The sequence below is a fragment of the Rattus norvegicus genome, chromosome 5 (genome assembly GCF_021556685.1).
Source record: "Rattus norvegicus strain SHRSP/BbbUtx chromosome 5, alternate assembly SHRSP_T2T, whole genome shotgun sequence".
Lineage (NCBI taxonomy): Eukaryota > Metazoa > Chordata > Mammalia > Rodentia > Muridae > Rattus > Rattus norvegicus.
In genome coordinates, this window is record NC_141538.1 from 116,910,019 (window position 1) to 116,922,419 (window position 12,401).

Sequence of the window (12,401 nt, forward strand, 5' to 3'; positions counted from 1 at the left end):
GTTAAAACTCCTTCTTTTTTTAACTTACAATGATAATACTTCTAATACCATACCTGGGTTTTCTATCAAGTATGCTAAATGAGCCTCAAAATGCAAAGTGTTCTTCTCTTCTATCCAACTCCACTCAAAAGCTTCTCTTGCTATTATAATAAAATGAAGAGCTGGGCTCTTCTTGCCAGTGCCAAGAGTTTTATATCCTCTTAAATATGGAAATTACTCCTAATTGCTGAAAGTGAAGGCTTTATAGATTAACGTGGTTGAAGTCTGTTTCAACTTTCAAGCACATAAGTTGATTTAATGATCTCTTTGTGTACCCATGGTAGTTTATTCTAATGCTATCAGGAAGGCTAGAAATCCTTGTGGGGCATGGCCTGAATGAGGCAGTTTGGGGAGCCATAAACAGGAAGAGCATGAGGAGGAGGGAGGAGCCTCACATCTGTTTGCTAAGGCACAGTGTTGGAGTGGGAAAAGGAAAATAAAGCACATGGATCTGGGTGTGGAAGGTACTGTTGTTACTTCCTGTCCATGCCTATGAGTTATTCTGCAGGACACAGGGTTTCTCCAAGGCTCTCTTAGAGGGAGATGCCGTCAGTCTTCAGATGGTTGCTTTCATTTTGGAAATGAAGTAGTCAGCTGACTTTAAAGATACTATTGCCTGGTTTTGGATCCCTTTCCCATAACTGGGCCTCTTTGTCAAGCTTCAATCCAAGAAGGTGTGCCTAGTCTTACTACAACTTGATAAACCAAGGCTGGTTGCTATCCACTGAAGACCTCTGCTTTTCTGAGGAGACAGAGAGGAGGGGTAAATGGGAGGGTGAGAGTAAAACAGTAAAATATAACATTTCATGAAGGATTTTATTCATAGTGATGTTGTAAAATTACAGACACAGAGGTACCTTTAACATATGGTACACACAACCTCTATTATACTAGAACCCAACATTATCAGCCCTTTCTCTTTTGAATAAATGTGCAGAGCATCATGTTAATATTCTTTTCTTCTCCTTCCCTTCAGCTATCAATGGAGCCTTTCCAGTTCTCCATTTTCCTTCCGAATTCATGTCTTGTTTTTAATAACCCACTGAATTCAATATTGCTGTCAATTAAACTTACCATTGTTTTTTAAACTTTTTTTTCTTTTTTTTTTCCTTCGGAGCTGGGGACCGAACCCAGGGGCTTGCGCTTGCTAGGCAAGTGCTCTACCACTGAGCTAAATCCCCAACCCTACCATTGTTTTTAAAGACATGTTTTCTTGAAGCTAAAACGATGCATTTTAAAAGGTTTTGTTCCTGGAAGAGCTTGAAGGGGCTCGAGACCCCATATGTACAACAATGCCAAGCAACCAGAGCTTCCAGGGACTAAGCCACTACCCAAAGACTATACATGGACTGACCCTGGACTCTGACCCCATAGGTAGCAATGAATATCCTAGTAAGAGCACCAGTGGAAGGGGAAGCCCTGGGTCCTGCTAAGACTGAACCCCCAGTGAACTAGACTGTTGGGGGGAGGGCGGCAATGGGGGGAGGGTTGGGTGGGAAATACCCATAGGGGAGGGGTTAGGGGATGTTTGCCCGGAAACCTGGAAAGGGAATAACACTCGAAATGTATATAAGAAATACTCAAGTTAATTAAAAAAAAAAAGGTTTTGTTCCATGTCAGTTAATGCTTCTTTGATTAAGGGCAGTCCACTTATGATCACTGAAGAGGTATTACCAAAGTCCAGGCTAATTAGGTTTCCATACTTCGTCACAAACTGAAAAACATGTAGTCATAGTTGAATGTGCCTGTGTCAGTATCAGACCGATGTGTGTTCAGTGGACTTGTGTGGAGGGGTCTGTGTGTTAATGTGAATGGAGGGATGCACCTCAGTCTCTGGAAGTGTTTCTGAAAATGTTTTCCTCCTCTGAATTTAATTTCACTTAAAGTGGAATATACTTTATAAAAAAATCAGCGGTATAGGTGAGTATGAATTTAGAGATATTCTATCATGTACTCTAAAGGAAGGTATAAAGATGTAAATGTCAACAAATTATCCTCATCTCTACTTGAAGAATTCTAACGTTCAGCAAAGGCTGAGACTTAGGCACACATCACCCTATGAAGCGTAAGAAAAGTCTGTGTACGTTTTGTACAGTTTTCATGGACTTCTTACAAAGTCAAAGATCTGTTTCCCTAGAGAATTATGCTGTCTAACAGCATCTTTCAGTCATGGGAGGTACACGTGTAAATAATGAGACAAACACAGAGGAGAATCTGCACATCTGTGTGAGGCAGTTACCGTTGTGTCATAGGAATATTCCAGGAATTTTCTACTTATCTCCACTCTATCAAATTTTAACTCAACTTATAATGTGAAATCTCTTCTTATACCTTTATTCATGCTTTTACCATTAAGAGCTGAGAGAGCATCTGATGTTTCCCTAGACTACACCATGAGGGTATAAATGTTTTCAAGAAAGCAAGGTCTGTAATCTGGTGAAAGCAGATAAACGGTCATCAGTCCCATGGAGTTCAAGCTGACTCTGTACGAGCCTGTTGTAGCAAGCCTGGGAAACTTTAGTAAAATGTATGATGTCAGTGTGGGAAAGAGACTGTTCTCTGTTTAACCTTTTTTAGGTTGATTCTCAACCTCCTAATAATGTGCCTTTGTAATACCGTTCCTTATGTTGTGGGGATTCCCAACCATAAGATTATTTTGTTGCTAATAATTTATAACTATAGTTTTCCTACTGTTATCAATTGCAATGTAAATATCTGTTATGAAAGGTGTCTGCCATGTGACCCCAAAGAGGTCACGGCACACAGGTTGAGAACCACCGTATTAGTAGATGTGAACATGCAATAAAGGGTGTAGAGACATGGGAGTGGAGACATGTGTGAAGATCTGGAGTGGTGGAAGCACATAGGCTCTAATGTTCAATGACTGTGGCCACTATGGGGTGATGCGATCTTTCAAGGCTCAGGCCCCCAGCAGTGAAAGAGTTAAAAAATCACCCCATCCCTCATAGGATCCTGTGGGGAAGAATGAGAGCAGCACTTGTGAACCACTTTGTTTAGTCCCAGCCACCCACTGCATCTCTGAAAAGGCTCTGTGTTCAAAGGGTAAGTCAGGGACACAAATGCATAGTGACAGTCAAAAGAATACCCTACTGATTCAACACAACCACACTCACAGAGACTTATAGCTGTGCCTCAGGGTCCAGCTGTCAACCAAACCAGGAAGGAGACGGTATAGATGAGAATATACTTAAAGAATGGTAGAAACTTCCTAGTGGAGCAAAATACAACCCTGCCATGAAGAACTCAACAGCATGAAGCCACAAGGTTTATTAAGTAAAATCATCACAATCAACAGAATCTAAAAACAGAGAGTCCCTCAAAAGCAGAGATAAAATAAATGTATCACTTATTATGGGGAAACCTCAAAGACCAGAACAAAGCGGGATACTATGTAAAAACTTTAAGGGGAGCATTTCATCAACCTAGTGTCCTATAAAATGAGGAAGACAGTATCAACATTAGGGGGAAATCATCCTGAGGTAGGGCAAAGCTAATAAGTTTCCTTCTGTTGCAGTCTTCTCTGAACAAATGGAGAAAGGAAGTGCTTGAGGTCAGAAAGAAGGCTGTGAACTTGAAGGGTCAGAAAAGACATATCCATAAGAGCAGGAGTAAGGAGCAAGGACAACAGGCTCTTCTGCCTTTGAATTCTATCTGCACAGGGCAGTGAAGAGCAGCTTAGTGTCTGATGTGGTTCACCGTGTGTGTGGAGACATCTGAGACAAGCATAGAGAACCCCTGTCTCCCTTGTATGGTACATCTGTCAATCCTCTGAAAAATGAATAATTTGGTGGGCATACAGAGTGCCCTCTGCTCCTCTGCACCTTTACCCAAACTCCTCTGTGCCCTGCACTCGTAGGTTTTGTTCTGGTGTACAATGTTCTGACTCTCCCCCCAAGTCGTGTCCATCTGCAAGTACTGTATCTCCCACCACTAAATACCAGACACTATGTTCCCAGAAAGTCACACCCAAAATGGTTTAAAAGGACTAAATGCTGGAATTATGGTCTTGCTGCAGTCAGAGGCCATCCATGTTGATGTCTGTAGGCTGTGCTCCCGCCAAGGGCCATGTTGGTGTCTGTGATTATGCTACATCCTAGGGCCATGTTGATGTCCCTGTCCTTGGTTACAACTGAACACCATGTGGACTAGATGTCCCCGGCCTATGCTGAATCCTGAAGTCATGTTAAGGACCACAGGATGTGCAGGTAACCAAGGACCATATTGGTATATATGTCCCTTGTTCCTGGACGGCCATAGTGACCTTCATGGCCTGGGCTGCTGCCAAGGGCTATAATGGTGTCTGTGGCCAAGAGCCTTGTTGATGCCCACATTCTGTACTGGTACCAGAGAGCATGCTTGTGACCCTGGAACATGCTGACACCAGAGGCCATGTCTGTGGTTCATGATGTCACCAGAAACCATATGGAAGTCTATATTTCACGCTCTTACTGACTGTAAAGGAAGTTACTGCTCCAGGGGAATGGATGACTGCAGGCTCCTGGTTAAGAAATAAAAACATAGAAGGCTGCTGTGATAGCCCCTATATTCCCTTTTGAAAGAAAAGCAACAAAATAGATAGGAATCCACTAAGAGAAGTCTTTTAAAAATGGGATAAAGATTCTGAAATGTAGCTCTACACAATCGATGGCTTCTGGTGGGGGTGATGGTAGGGGTGGGGAAGAGACTACTTTTCTTTAAGGGGCTGTCCCCTGGGGGTTATAGCATACTCTAGTGAGTGTATGGGGAAGTATATGGACTTTGTTTTTCTACTTATATTTTCCCCTCAGGGGAACATCGAAAGTACAGATAGCACACCTAGGAGTAAGCACACCTGATAAGTAGGTTTAATCTTAGTGCATTTTGTGAAATTCCAAATATTTAATAAAAGTATGACTTGGGGGGATTGGAAGGCCTGCTGAAAGTGGTTGCTTTTTCAGAAATTAGTTTCTTCTAAGACTTTGTGTAGCTCTGGGAATCATTTACATCCCAGAAGGCTTCTGGATTGTAAACCGATTTTTCAAGTGCTGGCAACCTTCCTGTGAAGTAAGATTTCTATGGACAGTGACACCTTGCATTTCTGGATTCTGACATTGTGCCAGAGGCCTCCATCACTACGATTCCTCCCTCCCTGCTTTCTTTTTTTTCTCCTATTTATAAATCATTTCAGACATTGAAAATGTCTTGCTTACATTTTGAGGATTACAGAACATATATATATATACATATATATATACATACATATATATATATATATATATATATATATATATATATATCAATGCTTTCCCCTCTCCCAACTCCTCCCATTTCCTGCCACTTCCCTACCTATATAACTTCACGTGGTCTCTCTTTTAAACAAAATAATTGTTTTAAAAGCGTGTGTGTGTGTGTGTGTGTGTGTGTGTGTGTGTGTGTGTGTGTGTAAAATTTGTGCTACTTTGTTAGATTTTAGGAACTGAGAGAAAAAGTGTCTGGCATTGTTTGGGAGCATCTTAAGACTGATCCTCAGGAGAGATCAGGATTTATCAGGAAAATTATCAGTGCCACTGACAGCATAGCGAGGTTCTGAAAAGATAGTTGGGTAGCTCCTAACAGAGTTAATTTTATTCTTTATTTTTATGTGGATATTTTATTTATTTACACTTCAATGTTATCCCCTTTCCCGGTTTCCCCTCTGCAACCCTCCTATGATATGCCCCTCCTTACCCTGCTTCTATGAGAGTGCTCACCCACCTACCCATCCACTCCTGCCTCATCACCCTAACATTCCTCTACACTGGGGCATCAAGCCTTCACAGGACCAAGGGCTTCCTCTCCCATGGATGATAGATAAGGACCCTTCAGTTCCTTCAGTTCCTTCCCCTAACTCTTCCATTGGGGTCCCTGTGATCAGTCAGATGGTTGGCTTCAAGCATCCACATCTGTATTGGTCAGAATCTGGCAGAGCCTGAGGCATTTGGAGGTCTCCCAGCGGGAAGCCAAGTAACTGAACAGTGTGGTTGAGTTACACGGCCTTGGTTACTGAAACAAAGGAGGAGGGAGAGCTTTTGTGAGAGCTGTAAAAAGAGAGAGGCTGGGGCTGGGGATTTAGCTCAGTGGTAGAGCGCTTACCTAGGAAGCGCAAGGCCCTGGGTTCGGTCCCCAGCTCCGAAAAAAAGAACCAAAAAAAAAAAAAAAAAAAAGAGAGAGGCTGCCAGGTCTCAGCAAATGGTTTCCCTGACTGACTGATGGACTGACTGACTGACTGACTGACTGACTTGTTTGTTGGTTTGTTTGTGAGATAGGGGTCTCACTAAGTATATGTGGTTGGCCTGGAACTGCTATGTTGACAAGACAAGCCTCAAACTCACAGAGATCTACCTGCCTCTGCCTCCCTAGTGCTGGGGTCCAAGATGTGTAGCACACTGCAGGCTGCTTGTCTCACCTTCTTAAAGCACCATCTTCTCAGAAGAAGGAGATTGTGTTACAGTGGGGAAGGGTGGTGGTGGCCAGATTTGTGTACTTAAAAAAAGAAAAAAACATGTTATAGAGAGGGCACCATTGAGAACTTTCTGAAATAATTTCCTCCCCATAAAGTTTGCTGGGTAGTTATGAAGGTGAGGAAAGAGATTTAGAGCTGGACATGGTTTTTAAAGTCTTGGGTTTTTTGGTATCCATTCTTAAGTTGGTAACACTTATGCCTGTGTACTTGTATGTTTATACTCCCCTTTCCCAAAACCCATCAAGACTAGAATATGTACTCTGAAGTAGGAAATCCCTGCATCATCTCATGTTCATCACTATATCTGATGCATATTGTAGATTATTCATAAATAATAGTACAAATGAATGTATTATCGTGAAGCTTGATTTCCAAGTCCAGTTGCATACACTCTTAACAAGATAGGCGTCATTTATCTTTCACATTTAGAGAAACAGCATGAGTACATGCAGTTATTGGGAAAGCAGTATAATTTTATCAAATAAAAAACTACAAGCTTTAGCCTACAGAATGGAAAATGTTTTTAAGCAATGACAGCTAAATTAGAGAGCTGATATTACGTATTAAACTGCAAGTGTGGAAGTAGTCGCTGAAGGGTCTCTCAGCAGAAAGTATGGCAGTGCCCCGAATTCTGTGAGAAGTGTGTGAGCTCAGGCAGCAAAAGGCTAGCTCGATATGGCAATGCCTGGAAGATTAATATGCCTGGAAGAGCGGAAGCCCAGAAGAAGAAACAGGGCTGATAGCAAAATAGAAGTGCTGCGTGGACCAAGAGCAATGTTGATGAGCTGGCAGATGGGGAAGGCTGCTGAGGGAAGATGTCGTGAAGGAGTTTGGGCAGAAAGCTGTGTGAGCAGAAGTCATGCCCAGACCACCCCAAAAAGCAGCCATTTTGACAACTGGGCAGTGCAAGAGGCTTTCTCTTGTGGAGTCATGCAATTGTATATCTATTAAACTGCAAATTACCATGATCAGTTGAGTACTAAAAGGGAATGTAAGGAACAAAATGACTATTGTAAAAAACAAGATTAAAGAAAATTAACAAGAAAAAAAGAATATTTTTGTTAAATGGTTACAAATTGTATGGAATTATTATATTAAAGTGATTATAAATCTGCTGAGGTCTCCCTAGAATCACAAAGAAGGAGTGAGTCCAGATATTTGAAGTCACATAGACATTATGCACAGCAGTTTCCTCCAAGATGATAAAGACATTGCTCTGACAGAACAGAGAAGCTGTGGTCACCTGCTTGGTATCTTGGATGCATGGGACCTATTGACATTTGCTCATGGAGAACTAGGGAAGGTTTATGAGGTTAAATAAGTCTTCTCACTGAGTTTACTTAGTTGGGAAACACTTGTTAGATGTTGCAACTGGAAACTGGAAGGAGGCTGTTCATTAATTCAACTGCCAGAAAATTAAGCAGGGAACTTTTTTTGGTGAAAGTCTGCCCCTGAATTATACATGTCTTTTTGAATTATCATTGCATCAACCTGAATACATTTTTGTCACCTATTAGTGCCTTCTGAATCTAAGCGTAATAGATGCAGATGTTTCTTATTGTGCTCTTTAGAATCTTCGTGTGACAGACACAATAGGAATAAATCTTTTTCCCTTACCAAGTACTATTCATCAAATGTATTATAGGGTCAACATTTCACATTTCTTAATTTTATTCCTTATATCAGAAGGTGAGGGTTTATGCTCTCCCAGATTTCAAGGAACAAAAGAGAAATTTACAGATTTAAATGTCTTGAGGAACTTATATGACTCACGTAGATGAACCTGGGCAATTCATCCTAAATCCTTCAACATTTCCCTTTGGTTCTCAGCCCAAATGAGCTCAAAATGAAGAAGACTAGACTTTAGGGTAGAGCTCTGGAGGTGTCTGTTGTCACTGAGCTGCCTCCTGTCAGAGGAAGTCATCCATGATACTGAGTTAGCAGGCTATTCCTTGTCTCAGGTCTGTCATATCCTGGACCTCCCCATTTTGCATGTAGTCCATCTATCCAACCAGACACATTTCTTTTCGTTCTGAGACCGCACAATACCTTACTTATTTTTAAGGTTAAGTGCAGCATGCTGGTTTCTATGTTTCTTTGACAGGGAAAGATTCAAGTTCAGTCTTGCGACATTCCATTTGTAAAGCATGCTCCTTTCTTGTCATGTGCCTTGTAGAGCAGGTGCCAGGAAAAAAAGGAGAAGGATAATGGGGTTTCAAAAGTAAATGACAATCTCATTATAAAAATATTAACAAAATTGTTGCATAATTTTTAATAGGAAGGAGCCTTATCTTTTATAACATTTCTAGCAAATTTAAAAAAAGACATGTCTTATGGATTGAAATTTCCATTAGGAATCACAGTCACTTCCAAATTTTCTAGTTTATTGTGAGCCCATATTATTTGGCCCTGAATCTTCCTGTCTTTGGGATTCATAGTGAGATAGCAGGATTTGTGTGTGTGTGTGTGTGTACGTGTGTGTGTGTGTGTGTGTGTGTGTGTGTTTAAATACATTTACTGTATTTTGTATATTCAGGTCAAGTTCATCATTCTTATTTACTCCATATCATGTAAAAAAGGTGATTTTTCACAATCCTCTTTGCACAGGAGACTTCATTCCACAAGCCAAGTTTTACTCCAATTTGAGATGATCGTGTACCTGAGTAGACACACGAATGGTACCATTTCCTCTGTACATTGGAGGAAATGCAGACTGATCAATAATATGCATGTCTATAGAAAGAGTGCTAGACTATAAATTTTTAACAGTGATTAGATACTATAAAGGAATATGGTCCCTAAACTTATTACACACATCTAACTTTAAAAAAATGTAGTAACTACACCAGATGGACACCATGATAGGTGGCACCTTAATTTGGGGGCTGTCTTTAGGAATGTAACTTAACAGTCTGACACAGCTGAGGAAATGGGAGAAGGATAAGGCTTATCAGAGCCATGTTTGTGATTCTCAGGCCTATAAGAGTCCTTCAATTCCCAACTGGCTTCCAAACCTGTTTGCAGATTTTGTTTATCTGTGACCGCATATTAGCTAACCTTAAGTTAAAAAGTCAAGTTACACCATGAAAATGAAAACCAATGTTGCCACCTACAGCAGGGGTAACATGGCCTAAGCTGGCCCTGGGGTAATGAGAGATGGAGAACTGGTCATGCCTCTCACTTGTTACAAAACTCAGAAGGAGGCATGGGAGAGCTGGTGCTGATGATGTGTTCCTGGGACTCAGCCCCAGGAGCATGAGAGCAAAAGTTGACTCTGCCCTTTGGTGGTTGTGCCACTGGATTAGCCAACAGGGGCAGGGCAGGAGAGTTAGCCCCGATGATGTGGGTGCTGGAGAGCTAGTGGCTGACCAGTTTAGATAACTGACAGGCCCAAATCCAGTGTTTTGAATTGGTCCATTTCAATATCTATCCCATCATTGTACTGTTTTAGTGCTTAAAATGTCAGACCTACAGATCCAAAACTTCAGAATCTCCATGACACAGGATAACAACAGAATATGCAAGAGAAGTCCCAGTGGGGTTTCAATACTGATAATTATTGATAATATAACAGTTCCAAATGGGTGTACTATTAGACACACTGTGACCTGTTACGGCATCCACAATTATATTTTTTTATTCTCTGTTTTGGGGAAGAATACAAGTGTGGATGGTGTTAGGTGAGGGGAGAGATAAGTAGGATTGAGGTACATGGTATGAAACCAACAAAAAAAGCAGAAAAAAGGAAAAGGAGACTTATTTTATACCACTTCTTTGCCTGCCTGTGAGTAGAGAAACAGTCCTTCTCTGTTGTTTTCCAGGACTACTTGTAAGTAAACTACATAAGTTACATAAATTAGCAACAGATCTATCTTATGAAGGAGTCTTTATGGCCTGCTTCTGTGGATGAAATCAGAAACTCGTTCTGATTCTTATTCTCCATACATCACTTTAGACTAACATTACAATGTGCCAGAGGCAAATACACATGCATGAAAAGAACAGGGAGGTGCACTGACAACAGACCACTTAAGATGTGACTCAAGATGCACTTAGAAAATTTACTTTTTAATTAATAATTAAATTTTTCATTTTTAATTTAAATTCATTTTCAATTCTCCTTAATGCATTCTCTTTACCGGAAGATCAATCATTCTCCTTGAAAGTTTTATATAAGAAGGTATGTCTTAAACTCATAAATGATTTGCCCACCACCAAATTAAGGAGGCAGCATTCTAGAAGTTTGATTGAATTCAGTTTCTTCAATATTTCTTGAATGACCTTCATTCTATGACATCTTTATCCTTTTATGTGAGAAAGGCCCAGAAACTTCAGGGCATACGCTATATCTTCCTGTTTTCTTTTCTCTTTCCTTCTCCAGCATCACTGACTAGGGACAGTACAGATGTGATGACTAAGGAAGGGTGAGGCCATTTCTGAACTTCATGCTCAGCTTCTCGTTGATTGCGAGGTGGAAGGTAAATTTTTTGCATAAAAGCAGCGAAGAAACTGAACAGCTCAGATATGGCCATTTGTTCTCCAGGGCAAGCTCTCTTTCCTGCAGGACAAAACAGGTGTTACTTTCTCAGCTCATTGGAACATCAAGGGCCCGGTGATTCCAATCTTCCTACCTCAAATTCTGAGCTGATTTTTGATTTTGTTTCCCACTGATTATGTCTAACATCTTCAACATACACAGGTCACGTGGCCACTGAGATGTCTGAAACCATGAGCCAAACAAAACCTCATTCAAAGAAGTTGTTCGTCTCATATATTGCATAGAGGAAAGTTTGCAAGCACAGCTTGGGCTAAAGGTTATTCGACTTTTTCCATGTCACAAAACAGTAGCAGCAACAGCAACAGCAGCAGCAGCAGCAGCAGCAACAACAACCAAAACAATAACCCATTGAGTTACATAAAAGTATTGACCTAAGCTATGGCCAATTATCTTAATGAACCATGGCCTTATGCTCTAGAACACCATTTGTTAATAGAGAACTGGCAATGTTTTCCTATGATGAAACTGTGTGTTGACACTTGCATGTACATATAGGCCTTTATCTTCAGTGACAGGGCACAGATTATTCTTTTTGCTCTTAGTTAACTCTTCCTGGAGAAGAGATTCTTCAATTACAATCCACTTTCCCCAAGTAGCTTCCTTTAAATCTTCTAGAAATGGCAAGAACAGGCATCAGGATGGCAGGAAAAAAATCAAAGAGTGATTAAAAGTTCGATTTCTTTGTTAACCAAGCAGGTTCTTCAGGTTTGTCCATGATGCTCAGTTTAACTGGTTTTCATTGTGGTAAATACATTTTATTTTTTCCATCAGAAATTGAGATGATGACAATAAAACAAGGACATTTTTTTTTTATCCTTGCTTCCACATTGTGCGCACTGTGACTTCTATGCTATTCCAAACAAATCCTGAAGCAATTTTTCCTTCCCTGGAATTATGGCTGGCTTTTTGACTTGACAGAGGAAGTTAGTATCAGGGCTGTGTGCTTTGGACCCCCCTCTCAGGAAGTGGTTACCACCATGTAAATGACTAGGTGAGAATGCTAACATTATACTGAGATCATCATAGACCAGTAGTCATCCAGAAGGCTAAGCAAGAAAAGCCAAGCCATCAAACTATGGAAATCTCTGAACAACAATAGGTTCTTACTAAGTGGTATAGTTTGAGATGCTTCAACACTGAAGGTTTTGAGAACTGCACTTAGGACACATAACTAGGTGGCATGAATCTTACTTTTTGAGCTTTCTCCCTGGCTTCTTTTAAAGTCATTAATTCCCTCCATAGGATTAATCACCTTGTAGCATCATACTTTTAGTAATTAGGTTGCAACAAGTGAATTGATGG